Raw genomic sequence first — 27,926 nt, 5'->3', positions numbered from 1 at the left:
GTCATTATACCAAAATAAACAAATTGAAGAGCTACTATGGTTTAATTGGCATTCCACAAACAGCGTCTTGATAAAATAGTATATTTACAGGCAGTTTCCAAAAGAAAGAATCACTATCCATCAGAAAAATTAAATTGATTAACTTTCATACTAAATTGATCACAGGCATGAATCTTACACAATCTACTGGTGACCTCAGTTACTTTGTTTAATCATGCACGCCAATATCAGTGCAATGCTTGATTTTCCAATTAAAACAACTTTGCAATTAGATCTAATTAACGTGTTCCAATTAAATAGGGTAAATGCGGGAGTATTCAAGAATTTTAAGCCTTGACTTTTCTCATGATGAAAAGGTTTGCTGAAGTTGTTTGGATATATAATCCTTTGGGTGCCACAGCTTAACAAAAGAAGTCGGAAAAGGTCAAGGGCTTGGCTCAGACATAACATAAGCCAGATCTGGTAGAAAAGAACAAGTATCCCAAATTTCTCAATTATCTCCCGGATCATCATATAAGCCCTTCATGATAGAACCATTAACGGTGGGACAATGGAAATATTTGTTAAAGGAACATTTGCCCTTTTCACAAGCAGGCATATCCCCACTTGGAGGCATGCCATTTTATAGCTGTCTTTCAGAACGCTTACATGAAATAAATATGGTTTGCTGGGGTTTTAAATGAGTAACCTCTTCCTTTGGCCTGTGGTTAAAGTGATACACAGTAAATTTCCTTTGCAAAGCTTCCTGTAGGGAGGACTGTAGGTAAGAACATTTTTTAAATTTGTTTTCAAGCCTTTGATTTATAGGGTTCTGACTATGTATTTATTTATTTATTGCTCAATCTCTGCCCCTCATATAAGATTCTGATTTTGGATCCCACTCACCACCCCCCCCCCCTTCCTGGTTTCCTTTAATCAAGAGAGCCATACCTTCATTCACACGTATATTGTAATGAGTATCATTACATCCCCTTGTGGAACTCACTGTTCACAGAGAGCCATGAGTCTCTGAGAAGTCACAGCGACAGTACCACTTTAGTATTTTCTAGTAACAAACCAAACATTCTGGCAAAGATTCAGGCACTGTACTAATAAGCTTAGATAAAGGGTATTTTTTAAAAGTCACTCTTTCTATTTTTGAAAATATTCACAGCCTTAGATTCTTTTAATGGAGTTAGAAACTAAACGAAAGAACTTAGAAAGTAAGTGTGATGTTCATTCCTTTAGATCTCTGTGATAACATATCTAAGTATAAAAATTAACTTTATTGTTGGCACAGCTGGATTGGAGAACCAGAACCGAGTGTGGGAATGCAAAGGCAGTTGGCTTCAAATTCTTTCCCTACCTCTTTTTTTAAAAATATATTTTATTTATTTTTCACAGAGAGGACGGGAGAGGGACAGAGAGTCAGAAACATCGATGAGAGAGAAGCATCGATCAGCTGCCTCCTGCACACACCCCCCATGGGGATGCGCCCGCAACCAAGGCACATGCCCCTGACTGGAATCGAACCTGGGACCCCCAAGTCCGCAGTCCAACGCTCCATACAGTGAGCCAAACCAGCCAGGGCTCCCCTACCTCTTGATCTTCTGGTCCATATTTGCTGAAATAGGGCCTTTAAAGTAGGTAGTTAACCTGTTGCAGGAGAAACTGTTGCCTCCGACACAGAGTCTCAAAGGCAAGGATAAAGAGTCCAGCCCCTACATTTCAAGCTAGAAGACACACCCTTAACTCTAATCAACATTTTCTATCACCTAGGAAAAAGAAGAGGAGGGGGGGTGGTGAAGCTATAAGTAAGCAAGACCTTGGGAATGAATAAATTATGCATGCTTATCCCTTCTCCAAAGTCACCATCACTAGTTAGATTTCACATCTTTCCTCTGGGGGCAAAGGTAAGTAAAGGAAGATGAAAACAAGAAAGGGCTAATTACCCAGTACTTCTAAAACAGTTAAAGATCTTACTCTATGGAAAGAGGAAAGAAAACTGGGAGAGGAATAAAATGATCCTCCTCATCACAAACATACAATAATAAGCTATGTGAAGGTGCCAAGAAAATAGAGAAGGGACAATCTGATTGGCAGAGAGAGGACATTGAACATGTGTGATTTACAGACGTAATAGAAATTAAATAAAGGGGGAGGGGGAGATTACTGAAAATTATTCATAAAGCCTATTTAAAAAGCTTAATATTAACACAGAGATCACACACACACACACACACACACACACACACACACACACACACACACCAGAAACAGAAGAGCTTGGCATCTGCATTCTAAAAGTCTCTAATGCTTACAGTAGCATAAACACAGTGCCTTTGTAATCTGGGGAATGGCTCTTAGTCTCACATCAAAGGCACAGTGGTGGAAATATCTTCCCAAAGCTAAACATCTGGAATATATTTCTCCTGTTGTTAAAAAGAAACAAATTTTTTTTTGTATTTAATACCCTTAATCCCATGCCTGTCTTGCCTCACCTGTTAACAATGTTTTTGTTTTGTTTTTTAATGTATTTTTATTGATTTCAGAGAGGAAGGAGAGGGAGAGAGAGATAGAAACACAATGATGACAGGGAATCATTGATCAGCTGTTCCCATTACATCCCCCACTGGGATCAAGCCTGCAACCCTGGCATGTGTCCTTGACTGGGATCAAACCTGGGACCCTTCAGTCCATAGGATGATGCTCTATTCACTGATCCAAACCGGCTAGAGCCAGACAATGTTTTTTTAAGAAAGAAAAATCTACCTTGAAAATTTAATTTGACTATATTATATAGTTTTTGATTCGTATAGAGCAACTGGAGGATAATCTTTTATCATATCTATGCAGCACACAATAGAAATGTACAGGGTGAGGCAAGAATAGGTTAATAGTTTTGAGTATGTGAAACAGTTTATTCTTGTATTATTTATTGATTATTTTATTATTTTCCATACGAACAACTGTAAACCTAGTTTTTCCACCCCCTGTATTAGATTTTAGAGGGACTAATAAAAATGGACCAAGGCACAATGTCTTAAAAGAATGGACACAAAAGGTAGGATGAAGTCTTAGTGTATTTTATGGAAAGAAAGTCTGAATCTTAGCTTGTCTGTCTTTGCTGGGGCCTGACTTCCTTTTTGTTAGCTCAATCTCAACACCACATTTTTGTGAATATGCATCAAATTCATTTTGAATTATTTAATTTAACTTACTTTCCAGATGAACTATTTTTATTAAATGCTTGCCATGGATGGGCAAACAGAGTTTATGCAGGCTATAAGTATCTATGATTAGTTTGGTATAGTAATGGCAATCTAAGGTGTAGCAATTATGCATAAGATTTTCTCCCAAGCTTGATAAACCATTTGGGAACAAAAAAAGAATTTTTAAAAAACCTAGAAAGTAATTTATGCAAACCCCATGAATGTATGAATGTATGACATTTTCAAACTTCAAACTTATATTTCTCTGAAATACTGATCATCAGCATATATATAATTTAAGTTCTAACCTAAAAGAGAAGAGAATAAGTTTGACTATATATCCCTTAAAAATGGGTATAATTAAAACTTAGAGTACCTGTGATACCAATGTTGATCCCTACAACATAGTTACTAATTTTGGTGTGATAGTCAAAACACTTCCCAAATGTCAATGCTTCCAGACATACCTACCTGTTAATATCCATCATTCCAAAAGTCTGATATACTCATGCTGTGCTAAATGTGTCTATGCTGTTGAGCTTTCATAGAATCTCTAGTCTTATATTTCTAACCACCACTAAGATAATATATTGCATGATATACACATACATATATGGTATACCTTCATTGTACAAAACAGTCTAGAAATTGTGTATAGAATTTAAAACTTAGCCCTGCCTTTCATGGCCTCAAAAATACTATAGATAATAGGACATGCACAGATAAGCATAATACAGGATCGGCTCAATTAAGGCCTTCTATAAAGACCTGTCTGAAACATAAAATAGTCCAGATGAGGAAAGAATGCTTGTCACTGGACAGAACTGGGAATGGATTTGAAAGGATATGAGATCTGAATGGGATCTTGAAGGACAAATAGATGAAAAGAGGTGAAAAAGTAGAATCATTCCAATTGGATAAATCACGCAAGTAAAGTTGCAGAGGCAAACAACTTCATGATGTAACTATTTCATGAACCAAAGGAGGTGGAGTACAAAAGATTCTGGGCTAGATCCTCTGTCTGCTTGGATTTCCCATTGCATCTCAAACTGAATATTTTACAATAAGATATATATTATCTTCCAACCTCCAGCCATTCTCCCAGTTGTCATGCCCAAAACCTGAATAATCATTTTAATATCACTTCATTATATTTAATATTCACTAACCTGTTTGCCCATTCATTTATTTGCTTAATACATGCACATAACCTACTATCTAAGTACTCACTATATACCAGACAATAAAGAAATAAAACAATCTGGCCAATGTGCCTCAGTGGTTGAGTTTTGACCAATGAACCAGGAGGTCATGGTTCAATTCCCAGTCAGGGCACATGCCGGGGTTGCAGGCTCAATTCTAAGTGGGGGGCTTGCAGGAGACAGCCTATCTATGATTATCTCTCATCATTGATGTTTCTATATATCTCTCTCTCTTCCTCTCTGAAATCAATACAATATATTTAAAAAAAGATAAAACATAAAATGAGAAGCTTTCTTTTGACAAATTCACACAAAACACTTTATAATATAGTGTATTCCATATTATAAAAGAGAGTTGTGAAGAATACTATGGGAGTGATGGCACAATTCTGCTCAGTTTAGCCACAATGTGATGAGTGCTATGGCAAGCAGCCTTCCAACCATCAAGAATTTAAAGTTGAATGCTACTTGGTCATTCCCCTCTGGTTGCCCACAGTCTGATCAAGCATATGGAGAAAGATAATTACAGCAAAATGACTAAGAGCTGAGATTGAGGTGTGGCCATAATAGGGAGTGACTGAATCTAATGGAAAAGAAAGGTGGATTAAGGTAAGTTTTGCCTCCTATGTGAAGCTTTCCTTAACACACCTTTCCCTTCTCTTGATCATAGCCAGAGGGCTGAGAAGAAACTCACCTCTTCCTTCAAATAGAAACAGCATAGAAAAGGTGCAACATGGCAAGCAAACAGTGGGTCAGTTCAGGTTCAAACCTGAAAGAACCAAAGGAGATAGAAGGCATGAAAGCTTGACTTCAGACATGGGGAACCTTTATTTCTTTGGAGGAGGTTTCTTCGCTTTTTACAAAGCCCAGATGTCTACCTTGATGGATATGCTTTTGTCCATCTCCACAGACCAACAAAAGAGCTGAGGAGGAGGGTATGTGAAAAGCTATTGGGTTTGGCAGTTAGAAAGCCATGAGAGATCTCTGAGTAAGAAAATTATTAGTTTGACTTGTGAGGGGAAGGGTGAAGGCAGTGTAATAAGGAAGGAAGCTGGGATAGTGAGTAGTGACTACTTTGTTTAGAGAAGAAAGGGGAAAGAAAAGACCTGACTGGAGAAAGAGAAAGATTGTCTTACTGCTTTTTACCAGTAACACCCTCAATAACCATTTTAATTCCTCAGATATTCTCCAAGCATACCATATTAGCACTACTGATGAGGAACACTCAGGACATTTTCATTTATCCTAAATTACCTACCTTTCCCCCTCTTCCTCTCCAAATGTTATGTAGTATTTAAGTCCATCTTTCTCTATTTAAGTCCCACCATAGTATTTTACTGTACACAAAGTTAATTATTTGGCCTGTTTCTGTGCTACTCTGACACTTAAATTCTAATTTGTCCTTAGTACCCTTGGGGGATGTCTGCCTGCCAGCTTAGGCCCGATTTCCCCCCGGGGATCAGGCCTAAGCTGGCAGTCAGACATCATTCTCGCAGTCCAGGACTCTCACAGTCCAGGACCCCTGGCTCCTAAACTTCTGCCCGCAGTGGAGGCGGGAGAGGCTCCCGCCACCATTGCTGTGTTCACCAGCCCTGAGCCCAGCTTCTGGCTTAGTGGTGCTCCCCCTGTGGGAGCACACTGACCACCAGGGGGCAGCTCCTGTGTTGAGCATCTGACCCCTGGTAGTCATTGCGTGTCATAGCTACCAGTCATTCTGCCAGTTGTTCTGCAGTTCAGTTGATTTGCATATTAGGGTTTTATTATATAGGATGTTCCTTATCCACTATACTCAGCTTTTGCAATAAGCAATAAAATCCACTTTGTTTTTCTTTGGGTGCTTGATTTAATATATTGTCTTTCATGTATTAAGTGTGCTGCCCAGTAGAGGTTTAAAAATATTCATTATTCTCCACCTCAATATTTATCTTTTCTTACTTGAAGGGTCTTACGCTCTTCTTTTAGTCTTCATATATCAATTTCTTCACTGTTTTTACTACTTATTTTGGTAACTAATAGTTTTGACTTCTATTATGATCATTGGTTAAGGCTACTTATAGATTCCTGTGTTTGAAAAAAAGCTTTATATTTTTTCACTTCAAAATCCTCTCTCGATGATGCTCATAACAGTCAATTGTACATTTGGACATGAGCTGGTACATAGTAGGTGTAATGATACTCATTACAGCTTATTTAGTTGTTAAGTAACAGAAACACAACTCAAACTAGTTTATGTAAAAAGAGGAATACTGGTTTAAAAGTACTAGAATAACTCATACAATCAAACCATCAGAAGGGCAGAGTTGTATCTGGGTTTGAAGTTTAGCTGGACATGGGGCCTCATGGTTCTGGGTTGCTTCAGTTGCTCATATTCTATGTACCTTGACTACAACCTCTCACACTATGGATTTTCTTTATCTATATAGAGGGAACTGAAGCCTCACATCCCTTAGTTATCACCATTAAAGAGGACAAAGGGAGAACTATTAGTTTCAGAATGCAAAAATATATTTAAAAATTGTAGGAATGACTCTCAGAATCCATTTCTGGAAGCATCAGTTATGAAAGAAGGATAACATAGCAGGAATCTGGCAACTGGAGATTTCCTCTGTTCCCATAGAGGACAGGTATATCAACCAGGCAGCCACGTCCATACATGTCTACTAAAAATACTGTGCACTACACAGTGAAAGGCCTTTGTTGGCATTGCTTACCACTGCATCTCCAGAGCCTATAAGCGAATTATATAATTGCTTCTCATGATTACGAGTATTGTCAGAGATAGTCATCTTTCTCTGGATAATGCACCTGTTTTTCTGTACTGAGGACATAGAAAGTCACATTTCTGTGATTCAGGAAATTCACTAGCTTTATATCAACTTTATGATAAGACATATGAAGAAAAAAAAAGAAGGCTAAAAGATAAAGTGGCAGGGGCTGCCATTTGGGGGAATGCTGTGGTTAGGGAAGACTTCTTTAAGGAGGTACAATGTGAGCAGAGACCTGAATGAAATGAGACAGTGAAATATATGAAAAACTAGAAAAAGAAGGATTTAGGCATTGAAGGCAGTAAGTATAAAGTATTCAGGGAAACTTTTAGAAAACTGTGCATGGAAGAATAACATAATTTGGCTGGCACTGATCAATGGTGGTTAGGAGCACAGCTTCTAAGGTCAGACTAGGTACCTAAGTTTGAATGACCATGCCAACCCATCCTGGTTATGTGGCCATGGCAAACCTCCTTACCTCTCTGGGCCTCAGTTTACCCAGTTATAGTACCAGTGTAAGGACCATACACCCTCCTTATTAATAGTTTGAAAATGAGAATTATAAGAAGAAATCCACATAGCGACATTAACACAGTGTATGGCACACAGTAGTGTCTGAGAAATGTTAGCTATTATCAGCATCATTAGTTTCTTTAATATTGCAAAACAAGATCATTTTTCCGCCTTTAAAGTATGGCTATAATTTCTGGTTCCTACCTTCTGGAGAAGCTGCACAGAAAAAAAAAGTGTATAGTATCATATACCTGTGTCTACAGAGGTAAGGGCTATGATTTGGGGAAGCTCTACATTCTCTTTAATTGCTTTCCATCGAAGGGAGAATAAATTGAGGATGATTAAATTAAGTGAACTGGAGAAAGCCTATTACTAATGTAAATCATTATAAAAGCTTCAGTAGGCAAAGAAGTAAAAAAATGGAGAATATAATGTAGTATCTTTGGATAGTCTTCTTGTAGACAATTAAATTGCTAAAAGCGAGACAGTACCATTAATAATTGCACATTTCATTTAAGATACAATTATTCATTATGGCCTCACTGGCTTTCTTAAGCTTAGAAATGGAAGTGGCCCTTTTATTCTAACTGTACTTATTCCTCTGAGTATTTAAAACTGTCTCCATTTATCTTCATTCACCTTGTACCTAGTGCATAGGTAAAGGGATAATTCTTTGTCTCTTCAAGACTAGAGTATCAGATGAAAACAGTTGTTCCCCTATAAGAGGACAAGGAACCCTTACCTCCTGGAGATAATAAATACTTATCACATGTCTAGTATCCTGAGTGAAAATAATATGTATTGACAGAAAATTCTGAAAAACAGTGATGAATTATGGTGGAATATAGTGGTTCCAAAACAGCCCAATTCTCTACTCAAAACATGTCACAAATTAAGAAAAAAATGAGACAATTTTAGCAAAATGCTTAAAGCTACTGCCTAATAATTACTGTGTGACTGACTAACATAACTATGTCCTCTGTGTATAGAGGTCTTATCAGTTACAGAAAGTTTTATGGTCACTGCCTTTTCTGATTTAAATAATAGTAATAATACCTATGATTTATTGAGAGTACTTAGTAGGTGCTTCCCATAAATTATCTCCTTTAATTCTCATAAGAGCACCAATGTGGGTTCTATGATTTCATAATTTACAGATCAGAAACTGGAATTCAGAAATGCTAATTTATCCAAGTTTTCATAGATATTGAGTTATAAATCTAATTTTTTAATATTCTCCTTAAGTATGACCCTATACAGTTTCTCTTAAAAACTAACCTTCTGGTAAGATAATAAGACAGCCAGTACTGTTGTTTAGTTTTGAACTATTAAGTTATTTAAGAAAGAATAGCATACAAGAAGTTAAGTAATCTGAACAAGGTAGCATGTGACTGAGAGGAAACAGGACAGGAGTTTTGGCTGGGAAGAATGGAGAGTCTTTGACTCTGTCAAGAGCAGCAGGCATCGCCCTTCCATGTACTTGCAAGGCAGCAAATGAAAACAGTACGACACCAAAGTTTGTTGGAGTTAGAAAATATGTTCCAACCAATTAAAGTTTCTAGCTTTACCAAGGTGGACTCAATTCCTACCTCATGGCTAAATTAAGTTTGCATTCATCTAAATTATTTTTTGAAATCTTCAAATTTCTCATTCCTTTTAATGATTTTGTTCACAGTTGTAATATCACATTTTCTGATAGCTCTTCCCTGACTCCCTATATAAAATAGCAACTTTCTTCCCTATCTCAGTCACTTTCTGCTACTCAACTATCAGACCAACCCCATGTACTCTCTTCATGGTTCTTACTATCATGGGAACATATTTATTTCCTTGTCATTATCTCTCTTCATAATTAGAATATGTTACATGACAGTGCTATCTTATCTGTCTGATTTGCTACTCCATCTCTAATGTTTAGATGAGTAGCTATACTCATAGTAGATACTCAATAAATACCTATTGGGTGAATTAATGAATTCAGTACCATACTCACTGAGTTCTAAAAATCAATGTAGTCATTCTAGTGTATGTTTATGTATGTAAAAATGTGAATATATGGAAAAGCACACATAAAAACACACACACATACACACTGATAAATACACAAGCACTCTCTCACACACACATCCACACTGCATTTTTTAATTCTACAGCCATCTTAACTCTAGATCTTTAATTAGCAATGAGATTTCTGACCATATTGTTAACACTTGGTCAGAGACGTAATGAAAATATAAATTAAAATTTGTCTCTAATGTATATAATGAATGGAGGACAACAATCTAAAAGAGAAATAGAAGTCTGCCTCCAGGTTTTATTAGAAAGTATCTCAAGCCCCTCACAGAGTTTCAGTTTTTGAGTTTAGGGAGCAATGTAAAAACCTCCAGAAAACAATGAAATGACTGGAGAGCGCTCAACAAAGTAGGTTAAAGTATAGAGTTTAAAAGGATCCTCAAAATACCAAAAAAGCCGAAACCGGTTTGGCTCAGTGGATAGAGCGTCGGCCTGCGGACTGAAAGGTCCCGGGTTCGATCCGGTCAAGGGCATGTACCTGGGTTGCGGGCACATCCCCAGTAGGAGATGTGCAGGAGGCAGCTGATCGATGTCTCTCTCATCGATGTTTCTGGCTCTCTATCTCTCTCCCTTCCTCTCTGTAAAATATCAATAAAATATATTTTAAAAAAAAATACCCCCCCAAAAAAAGAATCACTTAACCAAAATAACACAGATCTATCACTGAATCAGGGTATTCTTATAATTTCCTTGCTTTCCTGCTTAAAAAAGGCAATTACACAGGCCCAAATCACCAAATACATGGCTTGAAAGCTGTATGTATAAGTGAAATAACAGACACATCAATTAATGTAATTCTGAAGCTTAGTGAATCTAACTCACATCCACTACACAATAAAATCTCTAGTTACAGATGTGATCCAAATTCTACCTTTGTGTATCACCTGTTAGTTTTAATGGATTTGAGAAAAAAATTTAAAAAGGTTTATCAAGCTGATTTTTAAAAATCTATCTATCTATCTATCTATCTATCTATCTATCTATCTATCTATCTATCTATCATCTATCTATATTGATTTCAGAGAAGATGGGAGAGGGAGGGAGAGAAGGAGAGAGAGAGAGAGAGAGAGAGAGAGAGAGAGAGAGAGAGAGAGAGAGAGAAACATCAATGATAAGAGAAAGAGAAAATCATTGATCAGCTGCCTCCTTACAGGCATTGCACTGTCAATCGAGCCCAGGCATATGCCTGACCCGGAATCCAACCGTGACTTCTTGATTCATAGGTCGATGCTCAGCCATTGAGCCATGTCGGCCAGGCTATGAAGCTGATTTTTGATTGCCATTCTTGATCTCCTATGGGTAAGGTCTTAGGTATTAATTTACAAAGTGCAAACACTGATAAAAATGTACATAAAAACTAAGATACCAACTTTAAAAGAAAGTAATATAATTAATTCTATAGGCTCCAATAACAAAATAACTGGATCTGGAACTGGGTGCAGGAATGATTTTCTAAGGAAATAACTCCAACATCGATCTTATTTAGGAGAAAAAGTTCACTATGAAAAAAAGAGGAAAGGAAAAAGGAAGCAGACAGAATAGCAGGAAAGGATTCCTGAGCTACAGACACCATGGAGCTCTAGGAAGACTAAAAGGTCTGGATGTCTAGAGCTGACAGACTCGGGTGCTACATAATGTATGGGAGGTAGAAAGCAAAAGCAGGCTGGACCCTGTAATACGGAGTAAGGAATTTCTGCTTTTCTTTTGTAGCAACAAGAAGTACTGCACACTTTTGGTGTGTGTGTGTGTGTGTGGTGTGTGTGTGTGTGTGTGTGTGTGTGTACAAAGAGGTAATGTGCCAAGGTTGGGAGAGCAGTGTCAATGTAAGAGAATCAGTTTGGTATGTTAAAAACATGACCTTTAGGTGTCATTTAGCGCAATGATGTAGAAAGAAAAGCCCTAACTCCACATCACGCCCTTGAAATCTTCCCAGTATACCACCTATTTCCAGTAGCCTCTTTAACCTGAGGTATCAATTTCCTACTGTAGACTGATCACCTCACTAACTGTTGTTGTTCCTGGTGAGCTAGAAGAGAGTCAAACCAGTTCCAAAGTCAAATAATAAATGGAGTACAGCATGCTGATTGTCTAGCCTGTACCCCATCCTTTCTTAGAGACTTGCAAGCTCTATATAGGTATCCATCCCTACCCCATACAGCCAGTTTCCTCAGGGGGATATGTAGGATCAGCTACATAATATTATGAGTTCCACTGCAAAATGAAAATGCAGGTGCCTTGTTAAAAATTTATTAAGAATTTCAAGTTGGTGCTAGCAATGCATTAAGCTAAGAAAGGTGCTCTTCTGTGCCATGGGTCCAATGCTACCGCATGACCATGATGTCAGGCCTGGGATTTCTGTCTGTGGCAAACCAAGGATTGAGCCTGATTGGCTCAGAAATAATTGTGGAGCCAAAATCTCATTGATATGGCATGGTATGCAAGGAAGTGTGTTCAGTAACTTCTGTGAATTTCCCTATTTCTTAGGAGAGGGAGAAGGGAAGAATGAGCACTTTGCTTCTTCCTATTATTCTTTATGGATTTAATGGCTAGAAATGTTGTATCCATCTTGAATAAAGCAAACGTTTATGATGGTAGAGATCAGAAAAAACAAACAAACAAACAAACCTGGTATAGTTGATCACATTGATGTGCCAATAAAACAATCACCCCAAAGATCCATCATGAATCAAGACTTCCTATTACACGAACAATACATTTTCCTTATTGTCCCTTTGAGTCAGAGTATTTGTTATTAGAAGGCAAAAGCATTCAAACTGACAAAAATAATAAAATCTCTCAAACTAAATTTGCTGAAAGAAGTATTCATTTTTCAGTTAATAATATGTGTTGCAGTATTAAATATCTTTAGAGCTGTACGTGCTTGGAAGAAATGGGTATTACCTAGGATAACAGAAGTTGGTAGTTTATTTCTCAAAAGATAAAGAGATCATATGACATAAAATAAAATTATCTATGTTGGCATATTCAAGGAGGATAAATGTTTAATTGCAAGGTAACTGCCAGGTGAATAATAATAGTCCATGTTTGCTTCCTCTAACATTAAATATGAATATATATTTTAATGCTATTTTTGGAAGGAAGTTTTGTAATGAAACAAGATATCATCTAGAGCTCTCAAAAGGCAAGTGCCAGATAAGCAAGTGTCAGACAAGAGAACAGCTATGAAAATTAATCAGAATGAAATTATATAAAACAAAAGTGAGAGTCTTTTCCCTGAAGAATTAATGAGCAGCTCTCCCCATCTGCAACCCCCTCTCCATCCATTTCCTTCTCAGTTTCTGTACATATAGCCTTTAAACTTAAAAGAAGAAAACACCACAGGCTCTATCTACTTTACTGTAGTGAGTCTGTTGAGTGACAAAAACAAGACATTGTGGTTTCATATACCAAACTAAGATATTTTTAGGAAATGAGGTGAGCACAACATGATACATCTAGTTGTTCTGGGATACAGAGGCAATAAAGGAGCAAAGTGAGGCCCTAGCTGGTTTGGCTCAGTGGCTAGACCTTCAGTCTGCGGATTGAAGGGTCCCAGGTTCAATTCCATTCAAGGGCACAATGCCCAGGTTGCGCGCTCAATCCCTAGTGGGGGGCATGCAGGAGGCAGCTAATCAATGATTATCTCTCATCATTGATGTTTCTCTCTCCCTTTCCCTTCCTCTCTGAAATCAATAATTAAAAAAAGGAACAAAGTCAGTTTGACTCTAGGTCCTACTCCAAAGTCTATATTCTTAATTTCTGCAAATCAAAATCTCTACTCAGCCTGGCAGACATGGCTCAGTGATTGAGTACCATTCTATGAAGCAGGAGATCACAGTTCCGTTCCCAGTCACGGCACATGCCTGGGTTGAGGGCTCCATCCCCAGTGTGGAGCATGCAAGAGGCAGCCTATAAGTGATTCTCTCATCATTGATCTTTCTTTCTTTCTTTCTTTCTTTCTTTCTTTCTTTCTTTCTTTCTTTCTTTCTTTCTTTCTTTTGTTCTTTCTTTCTTTCTTTCTTTCTTTCTTTTTTCTTTCTATCTATCTATCTATCTATCTATCTATCTATCTATCTATCTCTCTCCTCTCCTCCCCTCTCTTCCCCTCCCCTCCCTTTCCCACCTCTCCTCTCCTCTCTAAAATCAATAAAAATATATTTTAAAATATCTCCACTCAAATATGGAATATATATAATAGAAGGAACCACATGGTGCTGAGCTAACAAAAAGGAAGTAGAAACAAAAGCTACCTAAAAAGCTTAGCTAAATTTTAATTAAACTGATTTGGTTACTGAGTAAATCTTAAAGGCTAAGTGGATATTTTATGTGAAAAAAAAGTAGTAAATAAACTTTTGTTAGCAAGAGTAACATGAATAAATGTTTACTGCAGTTTGATTTTATGAGTGGTCCTGGGGTTGTGTGGGTGAAGAACCTATTTAGGGAGGTTAATTGGACAATATTATACAAGATGACTGGGTCAGGGGAGAGTAGGCAGTAGGTTCCTACACCATGATTTCATCCCTGGCCCAAAGACAATTCAAAATCCTCTTAGACAAACAAGAAATTAAACATAAAATGATAAATAAAAAGAATAAATTCAAATGATGTTTCAATATAAAAGAAGGAATACATTACAGAAGAATAATAGAGAATTAACTTTTAGATGTTTACTTTATTTAGAAGATCCTTTTTAATGGATTGGTGATAACAGTTGTATGTAGAGGAAACCTAGAGCCAGGTCTCTAAGGATAGGTTGAATGCTTAGTATAGGAATGGGATGACATTCCAGGATGTTGGGAAACTGTGGATAAAAATACAACAGGACACAAAGTGTAAGTGAAACAAATATGAGTAAAATTGAGACTTCATAGAAAAAGAAGAGGACAAAATGAAGAATTGGCTGGTGCCAACCAAGAGACCTAAAGTAACCACAAAGGATGGTCTGAAATTAAACCTTTAATTAAAAAGCAGTTTCCAGTGGGTAGTCATGCCCTAGGCCAGTATCTTCCCTGACAAAGAACAACTTCAATCTTTACTGGGCCTATTGCCTATTTGTAACAGTGGGTCTGACTGCGCAATATTAAAATGTGGAGAGAAACATGGAGATGATGGCATGGTTTTTTAAAACGTGTTTTGAGATTGTTGGGGAGAAAAGAGATTAAGACGTGAACAGCTAAGTGGGGGCGAGGTGGGGGTGGAGCTTCCAGTGCTTATTTTCTCTAGCCCGCTGAGTACTCTCTTCCGGCTGCTAATGGCTCACAGCTACCCCTGGAGACTGTGCCAGGCTAGATGGCATCTCCTCTTCCAGGAGGTTGAGCCCTCTCAAAGCGTCTGATGATTGGCTGATTCTGGGAATAAAGAGCCAGACTCCAGGAGGGAACAACTCCGCAGTGTGTGGTTCACGTTGTAGGTTTTCCGTCTGTGGATCAGACCAAGGAGGCACGTTGCCTCATCCTCGCTCCATTCCACTTTCCTACCACATCTGGTTTCACTACCTGCTTGCAGACAATGTTCCTAAGGAGCTCTTCCTCAGACAATCACATTCAGTCTTTGCTTCGCAGAAACCCGACTTAAGACTCGTATCTTCTGCTATTTTCCTGTTCAGCAGCACCTAATAAAACGCTGAGTATGCCATCAGTGCTTAATAAATATTTGCTGAATTAAAGAACATATATCAGGTGTTAAAAGAGTATAGAATGCTATTTATCAATTTGGACAAATACTGTGTGATATTTTAGTATTGAGGGTACTTATTACTAATTTAAATAATTTGAGAAAACTGACAGAATAAAATTATATATGCATGCCTAATTATTTTAATTGTCCTGTGTGGGGCAAATAATTCAAAACTTTTATAATGAGTTACCCTTCCTATCTTTAAGATGACTAAGTATATTTGTCACTTTTTGATCTATAGCACAAATAAGAAATTTTGCAAATTAACTTGAATATGTGCTGGCTCCTCCTAAGACCCTTATTAGATACTGATGAATATGCTAAACTGTAGCATCTTATTGTCTCCCATGACATTTAACTTCAATCACCTGACTACCCAGGAGTGCTGAGAAAGATTTTGATTATGTGATGAGACTGCATTTTAAACATAATGCACATAATGTGTTGAGATAAGTGACAAGAATATTCTATGCTTATGTGAAAGTCCATAATTATAATATTTGACTTTCTTGGGAAAAATACTCATTAGGAAGTTCTATTCTCTACCTGATTTAAGGACTCTGATTTTTTTTTTCTAGTCTATTGTATATCTCTCTTTTGCCTCTTGTCCCCACAATTCACCACAATGATTTTCACGTAAATTTCATAATTTTTAAGATATCATCTAGTGTATATTTTTTACTTTGGTCTCATGCACTTTCAGGTTTTATTTCATTTGGTTTTGACATTGAACATTCCACACTATTAACCCAGTATTACACATATATCCATTTTGAAATGCCAATATAACTAGAAAGTCCTTACTAATTAGAACCTTTATTATAATCATTCCAACATAATGTAACCAGAAATTATCAGCCTCATGAGTTTCATAGCAGCCTTTCATGCTTACCCTACTGGTTAAGTCAATTTCAACACTGTTTCAAGTACTGGGCTGAGTGGTACTTGCAGGATGCAGATACCTGGTCATTCTCCTTAGAGTTCTTGTATTTTTTAGGTAAAATTTAAAAAATAAATTTAAAAGTATTGCTGAACACATTGGCCATTGACTATGCATACGTTTCTGTGGGTAAAAAGATGTGTAAGAAATCCCCAATGACTAAAGACCTCATTGTCCTCCTGAGAAGAGTCACATATGGAATCAGACAATAAGTTATGAAAAACCCTCTCTTCTTTGGTCCTTTCAATAGTTGATCACTGCTTACAGAATCAAATAAATGTCATAACTTGGCACTTGCTAATCTCTAAAGCCTTATTTTGCTTCTGCTGCCTTATTTAATAAGATTAAATCTAACACTATTTTTATGGTTACACAAATAACTTGTTCAGAACTTTCGAAGAAGTTCTGAACAAGTTCTTTGTGTATCCATAAAAATTTTAGGATCAGCTTATCAATTTCTGCCAAAAATAACCCTTTGGATTTTTATTGGGAGTAAATTTTTACATACTTTTTGAGATAATTGACACCTTAACAATATTGAGTTATCCAATCCATGATTATGATACATCTCTCCTTTTATTTCATTTTTCCTTAATTTCTTCATTGGTTTTGTAATTTTCAAAGTACAGGTTTTTCACATTGTTTCATATTATCCATATTTCATATTTAATTCTATTTTAAATATGATTTTATATTTAATTTCCAATTGTTTTTGTTTACTATACAGAAATTTGATTGATTTTTTCTCATATTGACCTTAATATTCTACACCTTTACTACAATAGTGATGGTCATTTTTTTGTGTTAACATTTTGTTGGACTTACTTGCATAGATGATCAAGTCATCTTCAATAAAAGTTTATTTTTGTTTTTTAGTCAGTGCACTTTTATAGATCTTTATTGTCTACCAGAGGCTCGATGCATGAAATTCCTGCAAGGGGCTCAGCCCTCACAGCTGCGGCGGCATGCCTTGGCCCTCGCAGCCCTGGCTTTGTCCAGAAGGTCATTCGGCTGTCCAGTATAATTAGCATATATTATGCTTTTATTATTATAGACTTTATTCAATACAATGTTTAGAGCAAAGCTGAATAGTAGTGATGAGAAGAGACATCTTTGCCTTGCTATTGATTTCAGAAGAAAAAAACTTAGTTTTTCATTCGTTCTTATGGTTTTTAGCTGTAGATTTTTCATAGATCCCCTTTTTCAGGATGAACAATTTCTATCTTCTTCCTTAACTGCTAAGATTTTTTATCAGTTTTTAAAATAAATTTTGGATTTTTAAATGCCAGCTCTAGGGACCCCACCCATGCACGAATTTCATGCACTGGGCCGCTAGTTCATATGATAACATATATGGGTTGTTTGGCTCTTTTTTTTTTTTTACTTTTATTCAGAATTACAGAGTTAACCATGATTTGCCACTGTTGAAATGACTATGCATTCCTTTGATGTATTTGACTTGATAATGGTATATATCCTTTGTGGTTTTTTGTTAGAATTTTTTAATAAAGTTTGCTTAGATTTTTACATCTATGCTCATAGCAATATTTCTCTATAATTTACCTGTAATATTCTTGTCTGATTTTGGTGATAAAGTAATTAAGGACTTACAGAATTATTTGGGGAACATACCCTATTCTTTTTTTTTTTTTTGGCAGTTTGAATAAAGTGTTATTATTGCTTTTTTAAATGTTTGGAAGAATTCGATTTTTGGAAAAAAAATTTGTGTCTGTATAGGCTTAAGGTTTATAACTTAAAACTCAAAATACTTTTCTCTGACTGGCTTATTTCACTTAGCATAATGCTCTCTAGGTCCATCCATGCTGTTGCAAATGGTATGAGTTCTTTCTTTTTTTACAGCAGCATAGAATTCTGTTGTGTAGTGTACCAAAGCTTTGTAATTCACTCATCTACTAATGGCACTTAGGCTGTTTCCAAATCTTAGCTGTGGTAAATTGTGCTTCTATGCATATGTATAGGGATGCATATATCCTTTCTGATGGGTGTTTCTGAGTATATGCGTAACCCCAGGTCACAGACAGTGGATGGCACAGGCTTAGAGCGGGGGAGGAAAGAGCAATGGGGGGAAAAGGAACATATGTAATACTTTAAACAATAAAGATTAAAAAAATAAAAACAACAAAAATACCTCAGTATATTTTTGGTTATAGAACTATTCAGGTCACGATTTCTAAATGAGTGGAATTTTGTAGTTTGCGACTTTTGTTGCTATTTTTATTTTTAGAAATATTTTAATGATTGCAGAGAGGAAAGGAGAGGGAGAGAGAGAGACAGAGACATCAATGATGAGAGAGAATCATTTATTTGTGGCCTCCTGCACGCCCCCACTGGGGATTGAGCTTGCAACCTGGGCATGCGCCCTGACCTTAAATCAAACCACGACCTCCTGGTTCATAGGTTTACACTCAGCCACTGAGCCACACTGGCCAGATAGTTTGTGACTTTTAAATAAAAGTATTTTATTTACTCTTATACTGTCTTTACTATATATAGCAGTTATTTATGTAAATCTGTAGCGCATGCAATGTACCTTTTCCTCATTTCTAGAATTCATACTGGTAACTTTCTTACATATAATCTTGGTCTTTGCAATTGGATTATGGGAGAGAAAAAGAAAGCTGTATAATATAGATTAATTGCTCATCTGGGAGTTTTCCAATTTTTTTTTTTAAAATCTGCAATGTAATTACTGGGTTTCTGTGTACCATGTCTATCATTTGCTCTCTTTTTTGGGGATTGTAGGGCCTTCTTCTTTGAAGTGGTTTCATATTTGCTATTACTGGGACACTAAGGGTTTAACTTGTACATGACCAGTATTTATTGGTAATGTTCATACTGGCAGACTTGAGGTTCTAGTCACACGGGGGGACATTTAAGCATTACTCAAAACCCAGGATGGGTGACTGGCTTTGGGCCCACAGCTAATAGTTGAACTTCTTTTATTATTGTTTGACGTCAGCCTTTCTTCAGGGAGCCCAGTTCCAGTTTTCTGCTACGCACACTGCCGATGTTTTCAGCTCAGGCTTCCCTGGGGGCATAAGAACCCAGCTTTTACATCAGACTGATTCTAGGTCTTTTGGCTTCAACCCTAGTTCACTACCATGGGTTTGAGGTTCCTTCTCATTCTGGAACTTGTAGATTACCTTTCATTGCTTTTTTCACCTTTTGAACTGCACATTTCCACATGGAACTCAACACATTTAAATAAATCTCTCATCCTCCTCTCAATCCCCGTTGTAATATAAACATCTACTTCTTTGCTACTACTGAGATGGCTAAAAAAATGTGTTTTTTCCCTATAGCCTGCTACTTTCCAATAACTGTAACTCTCAGCAGCATATCTCTCTCTTTAGGATAAAGTCAAAGTCAATATAAATTTTCAGAATCTCTAAAAAGAAAATAGTGACTCTCAAACATGAGAGAAAAAAAAAACCTATTTTTTCCACAATCTACTCAGTATTGGTGATATGGATAAAAATATCTCCTTAGAACAATTATCTTGAGAATTTAAGAATTTGAGATCTTATCTTAATTCTGTGTGGGAGGACTGCTTCTGACAAGCTTAATTTTTTTGCTCCAGATAACTCACCTCTCAACTTGTCAAGTATCTGATGTGAGATTCAGTATTAAACAAAGAGTCACATTGAAAGACTTACACAAGTGGTAAAGTTTAAAATAAGGTAAGATAGGGTTCTCATTAATGAAGAAAAAAAAATGCGATACCTCAGCGATAATTCTCTTTCATGAAAATAATTTACAAAGGGGCTTTCTCTAATTTAGTCAAGTCTTTGTCCAAACTCTAGATAAATATGAAAGGGGTCAAATTAATTTTTTTTTCTGTTCTATCTCAATTCTTCAATCCTGCTTTTGAAAGATTTACATTTTTTTCTATTTTATATTAACATAAGCTGGAATAATAAATGTCCATTATTTAAACCAATTAAGCCCTAGGTGATGTGGTTCACTGGTTGAGCGCGGTCCCATGCACCAAGAGGTCTCAGGTTTGATTCAGGTCAGGGAACATGCCCACGCTGTGGGCCCAATTCCCAGTAGGGGGCATGCAGGAGGCAGCCAGTAGTGTTTCTCTCTCATCACTGGTTCTCTCTTTCACTCTTTCTCTCTCTTCTCTCTCTAAAATCAATAAAAAATATATATAAAAAAATAAAAAGATAAACCAATTGAGCCAAATTGCAAACAACGACACCATATCATACAACAGAGAACATGCACTTGATGAAGTCTCTATGGGAACTTCCATTAGTCTGACTACAAAGTCAAAAGAGTCATGAGGTACAGCTTCCTGAAGGCCCCTCCAGTTCTTCCTTCCCCTTTGGAAAATGCAGAGGGAATTTTAATAGCATGAGTACCCATCTTTCACTGGATGTATCTGTATTGTATTGTGTACTATGAAGCTTGACATTTTCTAAGAAAAAATCTGCAGTAATATTTTTTGTAAGAAAACTACAATTGTCCTGTTGTGCTAGTGAAGCTGCTCACTGCCTAACACGTTGGTCATAAATAAAATTAGTTGCTACTAATACTAATATTTATTATCAATAATCTATAATAGTTATTAATAAAATGAACATCAAAGTCATCATTCACATCCTTTGTAGTGAGGAACCACCACTCTGTCAATGTCCTCCCCGCCGCCTTTTTTCTCTTTTCTAAACATCTTTGTCTTTTCTCTTAATCTTCAATCCAATTCTTGTAACCTGATGATTCTCATGTCTACTGTAAATGTCTAAAAGTTTTAAAATTGCTGGTTTGAAAACTACCATTAATTTTAGTGTGTCACCAGCATATCTACTTGTAAACTTTGTTGCTTTTTATCTTATTTCTTCTTTGTGTGTATATCTCTCTCTGATAACATGTGAACCAAACCTCTCATAGGTCAAATACTGAATGTTAGGCTACTGCAGCCAAGTCTCCAGAATACTCCCTGGCATTGACTAAAGATGCAATGAACAGCTGAAGATGAGGGTGATAGCAGTGATCTATCTTCCAGTTCTTCATGGAAGTTGGATTCCTTCCAATATTTACATGCAATGAATCGGTGACATTTATAACATGATTAATGAATCAGGTGTTATTAAGGAGGTGGATAAAAAATAAACAAGTCACGTATCATAATATATTACCTTCCAATAGTCAAACTCCTTTTAATTCCTTGATCTTCACACAACCATGCCTTTCTATATATCAAAGTAAAGATGGTGAGTCATTGCACACGCTCCTACTTTCACAAGTCTAGAAAAACATTTTGAAGAATAAAAATGTTCTGAGCTAAGCCTGTAACAGTAAGTATTGTTTGACCAGCCTTTCACAAATTTGATTTCTCCTTGTAGTCTAATAACTTACAAAATGCCATTTTCCAAGTCTGAGCTGTATTTTGAGTTTCAGAAACTCAAATGGGCATCTGAAACAACAAAACATATTCGACACCCTCTTACTTGCAACAAAATATGATTTCTCAACAACCACTTTCTTGCTGAGGACTTGTCTTGTATGTCAAGTGTTTGCCGGAAGCCAATTTCTATTGCCAAGTAAGAAACCTCTAAAATAGGAGCTCTATTATGAAAAGGGTAACAAAACCTTAGCCGTAGTGATGTGAATGGCACAAGTAAAATATACTGAACACAGCATCAGCCATTAGCTCAAATAGCTTGATTTCACCCCATTGCTGTTCATTGTCCCCTATACATTTGCTATAATGCCTGTGGTGACTTTCAATACGACTTAACTATAGGCTGTCCTCCAGGAAATGTCAGGCACAGCCACCTCTGGTGACATGCGACATGTGCTAGTTAGCACTGGTTTGTCACCGAGTTTTTAACTTGATACACTTAATTTTTTTTCTATAAAAATACACTCCTTTACCAAAAGAGCACGCACCCCCAAGCTATGTTGTAATGTGAAGCTGCCAGCTTAGCTCATTAGAGCCAATTGTTTTTAGTAGTTTACTAATGAGGAAGGTGCCTTACTTAGTCGACCTGCTGTTTAGAGAGCAGGGGCATAAAAAATGTGCCCCCCCCCCATTTTTTACTTAACCCATTCTTCAATCTTAATTGTGTTGTTGTTTTGCTCGAATGTACCATTATCACACCGTTGTAGGTAACACTGTGGGGGATTATAGCCTAACAAGACCGAATTGTAAATTGTAAACTCTTGTTAAGTCATCAGGGTGTACAGGGGCACTAAATAGATATAGAATGAGACCTCTTGAGACTGACCCCCAGAATCTCCCAATAGATGACGAAGAAATAGCTTAAACTTTTAAAGGTAGTAGAAACTCTCAGGAAACATGCGGGGGACATATAGAAAAGGATACCATGGCAAATATAGCTTCATGACACACACGATCTTCCTTATTTCTTTTTAAATCCATAGATTTCTGGTGGGAAACTTACGTAAAATACACACTGACATATGACCTTCTTGTCAAAGATAGGCACAAGACTTTGTGTTAACAACGCTAATATTCTTAAGTTGATTTTCTTCTAGAGTGGCTGGCTAATACAGAGAATATTAGTGAATTATAACAAGAGCTGTAACTTTTTATATGTTGCTAGTAATTTCATGATAATACAACCAACCCTCCAAAATAATGTCTGAATAAATATGTGAGAAATATGTCTAAATAAAAGAAAATAGGACATTATTCTGGTGGATTTGCCTTGCTATTATCTTGCTAATATAAAAAGATTGGCAATTTAGGTGCATCTCCTTAAATTTTGAAGGATCATGAACAGTGAGATCAGGTCACAAAGTAGGTAATATTATTGTTCACCATCTACAAAAGAGTGTAACACACTAATTTAAGGAAAAAGAATGTTTCCAATTGAAATCCAAATTGTATAAGAAATCAGAAAGCCCAGTTGGTGTGGCTCAGTGGTTGAGCATTGACCAATGAACTAGGAGGTCATGGTTCGATTTCCTGTCAGGGCACATGTGCAGGTTGTGGACTCAATCTCCAGTGTGGGGCATGCAGAAGCAGCCAATCAATGACGCTCTCTCATCACTGACGTTTCTATCTCTCTCTTCCTCTATGAAATCAATAAAAATATTTTTTTAAAAAAGAACTCAGGAATTATTTTTTTTTCCAATCCCAGGTACATAAACAAGAAGTGGGGTAACAGCATTTGATGTATTGACATTTCAGTACACAGACAGGATTTCAGCACAGCAGCAGTAATGTGACTGCCCAAAACTATACGGGAGTGTATTTATGTATTTTTACTCTTGCCTCAACAAATTGCCAAGAACTTAACATTTTAAAAAAATGCCCATTCATTATCTCATAGTTCAGCGGTTCTCAACCTGTGGGTCGCGACCCCTTTGGCGGTCGAACGACCCTTTCACAGGGGTCGCCTAAGGCCATCCTGCATATCAGATATTTACAATTATGATTCATAACAGTAGCAACATTACAGTTATGAAGTAGCAATGAAAATAATTTTATGGTTGGGTCACAACATGAGGAACTGTATTTAAAGGGCCAGAAGGTTGAGAGCCACTGTACATAGTTGCTATGGGCCAGAAGTCCAGCAGGTTCTCTTTTTAGAGTCTCACAACAGAGGTTAAGGTGTCAGCAGGACTGTGATCCTTTCTGGAGGCTCTAGGGGAGAATCCACCTCCTTGTTCCTTTAGGACGCAGGGTGGGGAACCTTTTTTTCTGCCAAGGGCCTTTGGATATTTATAACATCATTCATGGGCCATACAAAATAACCAACTTAAAAATTAGCCTCCTATATTTGGTCAAACATTTAATTAACTCCCCCCAATGCCTTGGCAGGGCCAGGCCAGATGATTTTGTGGGCCTTATGTGGCCCATGGGCCGGATGTTCCCCACCCCTGATTTAGGTTGTTTACAGAATTCAGTGCCATGCATCCGGAGCATTGAGGTGCTGGTCTTCGCTATTTCTCAACTGGCCTTTCCCAGCTTTAGGGGCTTCCCACCTTCCTTAGCTCATGGCCTCCTTTCTCCATCTCCAAAGTCAATAAAAGCAGAATGAGTCTTATTCTTGTCACATTTCTCTAACACACTCATTTCTCTTTCTGATGCTCTGCCTCCCTCTTAACACTTTTCCAGGTCCATGTGATTACATTGGCCTACTTGGATAACCAAGGATATTCTCCCTATGTTCAGGTGCATAATATTTATTCAGCCCTTTTGCCTTGGAGAGTAATATACATAGGAGTAACATGAAGGGTGGGAGTGGGCAGGGAGAAGGTCATAGAAAGCAAAATCCCATCTACCACCGAGAGCATGTATTCTCATCTTTAAGTTATATTTTTTTCATACTATTTCATTAGTTAAGAATATTAAATTTTATTTTCTGAGTGGGTCCCCAAAATTTTATTTCCATTAGGATTTTGTCACCCTCAGGTCACCTAGTCCAGCAAACCAATCTCTGTTCAACTGTTCTGTTCTCTTCTACAATAATTAAACATGTGCTCTAGAACCAAAGAGAAACATCCATTCTCACAGTTTTTGGATAGTAAAATCTTAAATCTATTTCAAAGAGACTATGGTGCCATTGTGAGAAGGGTCATGTCTCACTTATTTCTAGAGCTGAAATAAGGATAAAAGATTTTTCTCTGTGATCTACATCCTGCTGAATACAGAGCCTTACATACATTTATATCTATATATATAAAAAACCCTAATATGCCAATAGACTGAATGGTGGAACAAATGGACAACCCGTCTCTACGATGTGTGCTGACCACCAGGGGGCGCACATGGAACATGGCAGGCATCGGCAACAGGCAGTAGAGTGCAGAACATGGCAGGTGTCGGCTATGGGGATGAAGGAGCAGGTGAGCAGGGGCACCGGTCGCTGTCAGCGGAGCAAGACTCTGGCTGTTACTGAAAATTCTTTGCTCCCGCACGCTGTGGTCCCACACAGTGCTTGCACCTGCTGCCGGCGCCAGCCCCATTCGCACCTACTGTTGGCACCTGGTGCCGGCCCTGATAGCTCAGTGCCATCAGCTAGTGTGAGCGGAGGCTGCTGGCCTGATCGCCCCTCAGGCTTTTCCACCTCCCCCTGCTCCTGATGGGCGATTGGGTCAGTAGATGCTGCTTGCACCCGCTGCTGGCGCCGGCCCTGCTCACACCAGCTGTTGGCACCGGCCTCAATTTCTCTGTGCCGTCAGTGGGTGCAAGTGGGGCTGGCACCATCAGCACATGGGAACAGTGTGGTGGTGGGAGCAGGGCTGCTGGCAGACAAGGGGAGGACTGGGGTCCGTGGCGGGAGGGACCAGGTGGGGACGCGGAAGATGAGCCAAGACCTGCCCCTGTGCCCCCTGCAGCCTCGCAGCCCGCAGTTCCTTTAAAGGTGCACAAATTCATGCACTGGGTCCCTAGTATATTTTATAAAATATATAAACCTCAAGTAACAAATGTTTCTGTATGTAAGGCTCTGTATATTTGACTGTAAAACAAAATAACTAATTAATCATCAGGGTGTTGTCTCCATTCTATTTCATGGGAATACCCTCTCTGAACAGAGAGATCTTCAAGAGAGAGAGTATAACTGACTCAGAAACTTCCTACAGTAACTCACCATAGCAACCCGGCTTGCCCAGCAAGTCTGCCACATTCCAAAACAAGATCCACCAATTAGAATTATGTTGATATGATAGGCAGATAATAACATAGCTACTGCAAGCACATGCTTTGAGAAACTCAGCAGGAAAGCCCTGAGACAGGATTTCCTGTTTATTTCACTCTGGTTACCATATCCATGGGAAAGGAGGTAAAGCTGGTAGACTATGAACCAACTGAAAGTGAAGGCTTGAAGAAAAATATTCCAGTTCAAGCAAGTCATAGTAATAAATGTTTGGTGAAGAAGGGTTGCAAAGAAACATTAAAGACTCATTTAGTAAAAACAAGGAATCCACTAGGGGAGGGATGCGACTATGACCTTTTCATTATGCACGTGAGACACCTGGATTAAAAAGCAGGGGAAATGTCTGCAACTTTTAGATGAGGCTATGGTTGTTTTTATTGCTTCTCCAGAGATATCCGAAGAAGATGATTAGATTAAAAGGTTAAACTTTGCAGCAGGCAAGACGTTCTTTGTGAATTTTGTAAGGCAGTGTTTTCACGATATCCTGCTATTCCTATAAAAGCTTAAAAAAAATATTCAATTGAGTCAATTCCCTCCCCTCTCCAGCCCTTTTTTTGTAGTAAGAGGCTATGTCCAATTTATTTTTTCCTACTGGATAACCTTCTGAGACATCTCCTTGTAAGGATTCTTCTCTGAGAAAAGCCGACTTTATGAAATTCATGTTTTTAGGTGACATGTGAAGTAATTATCATTGAAGAGACCTTCATTTATTTGGGGGTATACAAAAGATTTTTACATTAATGATAATTACAGTTTTTAAATTATGAGGTAATTTTCATAACAAAAAGAGATTGAAATTCTAACTTTGAAGATTATATTTGAAATAATGAGATATTTTAATATAACCTAGATCTCAAAAGCTACATTTGCTCCCTAGGTATTTTTATCATCTACTCAAAGCTGATATATGTTCCACATGTCGCTGGAGTTTCATGTAGAATACTCTTGGTAGCAGAGAGCAATGATTGGGTTAAAGTTGATGCCAACACATGAAGGTCTTACCTTGAGCTTTATACCATTATTCTCATAAAATGAAGAATTAATGCTTTCTGAAATTGCCATACAAGGATGTGGGCACTGTATTCATTTAAAGTTAAAAACTCATGACATGGTGAATGAAACATATATATTCCAGTATTCATTTGCATGATTAAAAGGAAATCTTTGCCTGGCCAAAATCTGGGGCAGATGGTCATAGTATCGATTCATAGTAGTTATTTATAATGTCTTGCCTTTAAAATTTTAGTGCATTCAAATATTAGTCAAACTCCAAGAACTCAGAAAATCATGTAATCTCTGCATTATAGAGGATTTTTATAGTGATAATTTAGTCTAATGCTTGCTCCATACCCTGGTCATTCCAAAATGTTTCAGACCTGATTAGATCCCTCCTACTCTACTAATTATGGAAAAAAATCACAAGCCTTTGGCATTTTTAAGTAGTTTCAATCTTCAGAAAGTTTTTTTTTTTCTTAAATAGGCCAAATGGGTTCTTTCACTATCTCTCTCTTATACTATTGGAGTTGTATAGACCAAGTCTAAAATGTATTTTTCAATAGAAAACACTTCACATATTTTAGGCTCCTTTGTCCCTTGAAGTTTTTTTCTATTTAGGCATCTTCATCATGTTAATTCTTTTTAAAGATTACCTCATCTTCCTTCTTTGCTCTGGGAGAAGGAGTGAGAAAAGAACAGCTAAGATCTCAATTCTTCATATGTCAGACCCTGCCCAATAAATATGAGCTCTAAATGAAACTAGATTTTCTAGGAGACATGTTAAAAAGCTTTTAAAAAGAAGTGAAATTAATTTTAAAATATTTTATTTAACCCAATAGATAAAAAATATTACCTAAATATTATTGATATAAATTAGAAAACATTTTGCTTTTTCACACTAATTTTACAAAATG

Source organism: Myotis nattereri, assembly GCF_964212035.1.
Source record: "Myotis nattereri genome assembly, chromosome: 5".
In the NCBI taxonomy this organism is placed as follows: Eukaryota; Metazoa; Chordata; class Mammalia; order Chiroptera; family Vespertilionidae; genus Myotis; species Myotis nattereri.
This window is presented reverse-complemented; position numbering follows the sequence as displayed.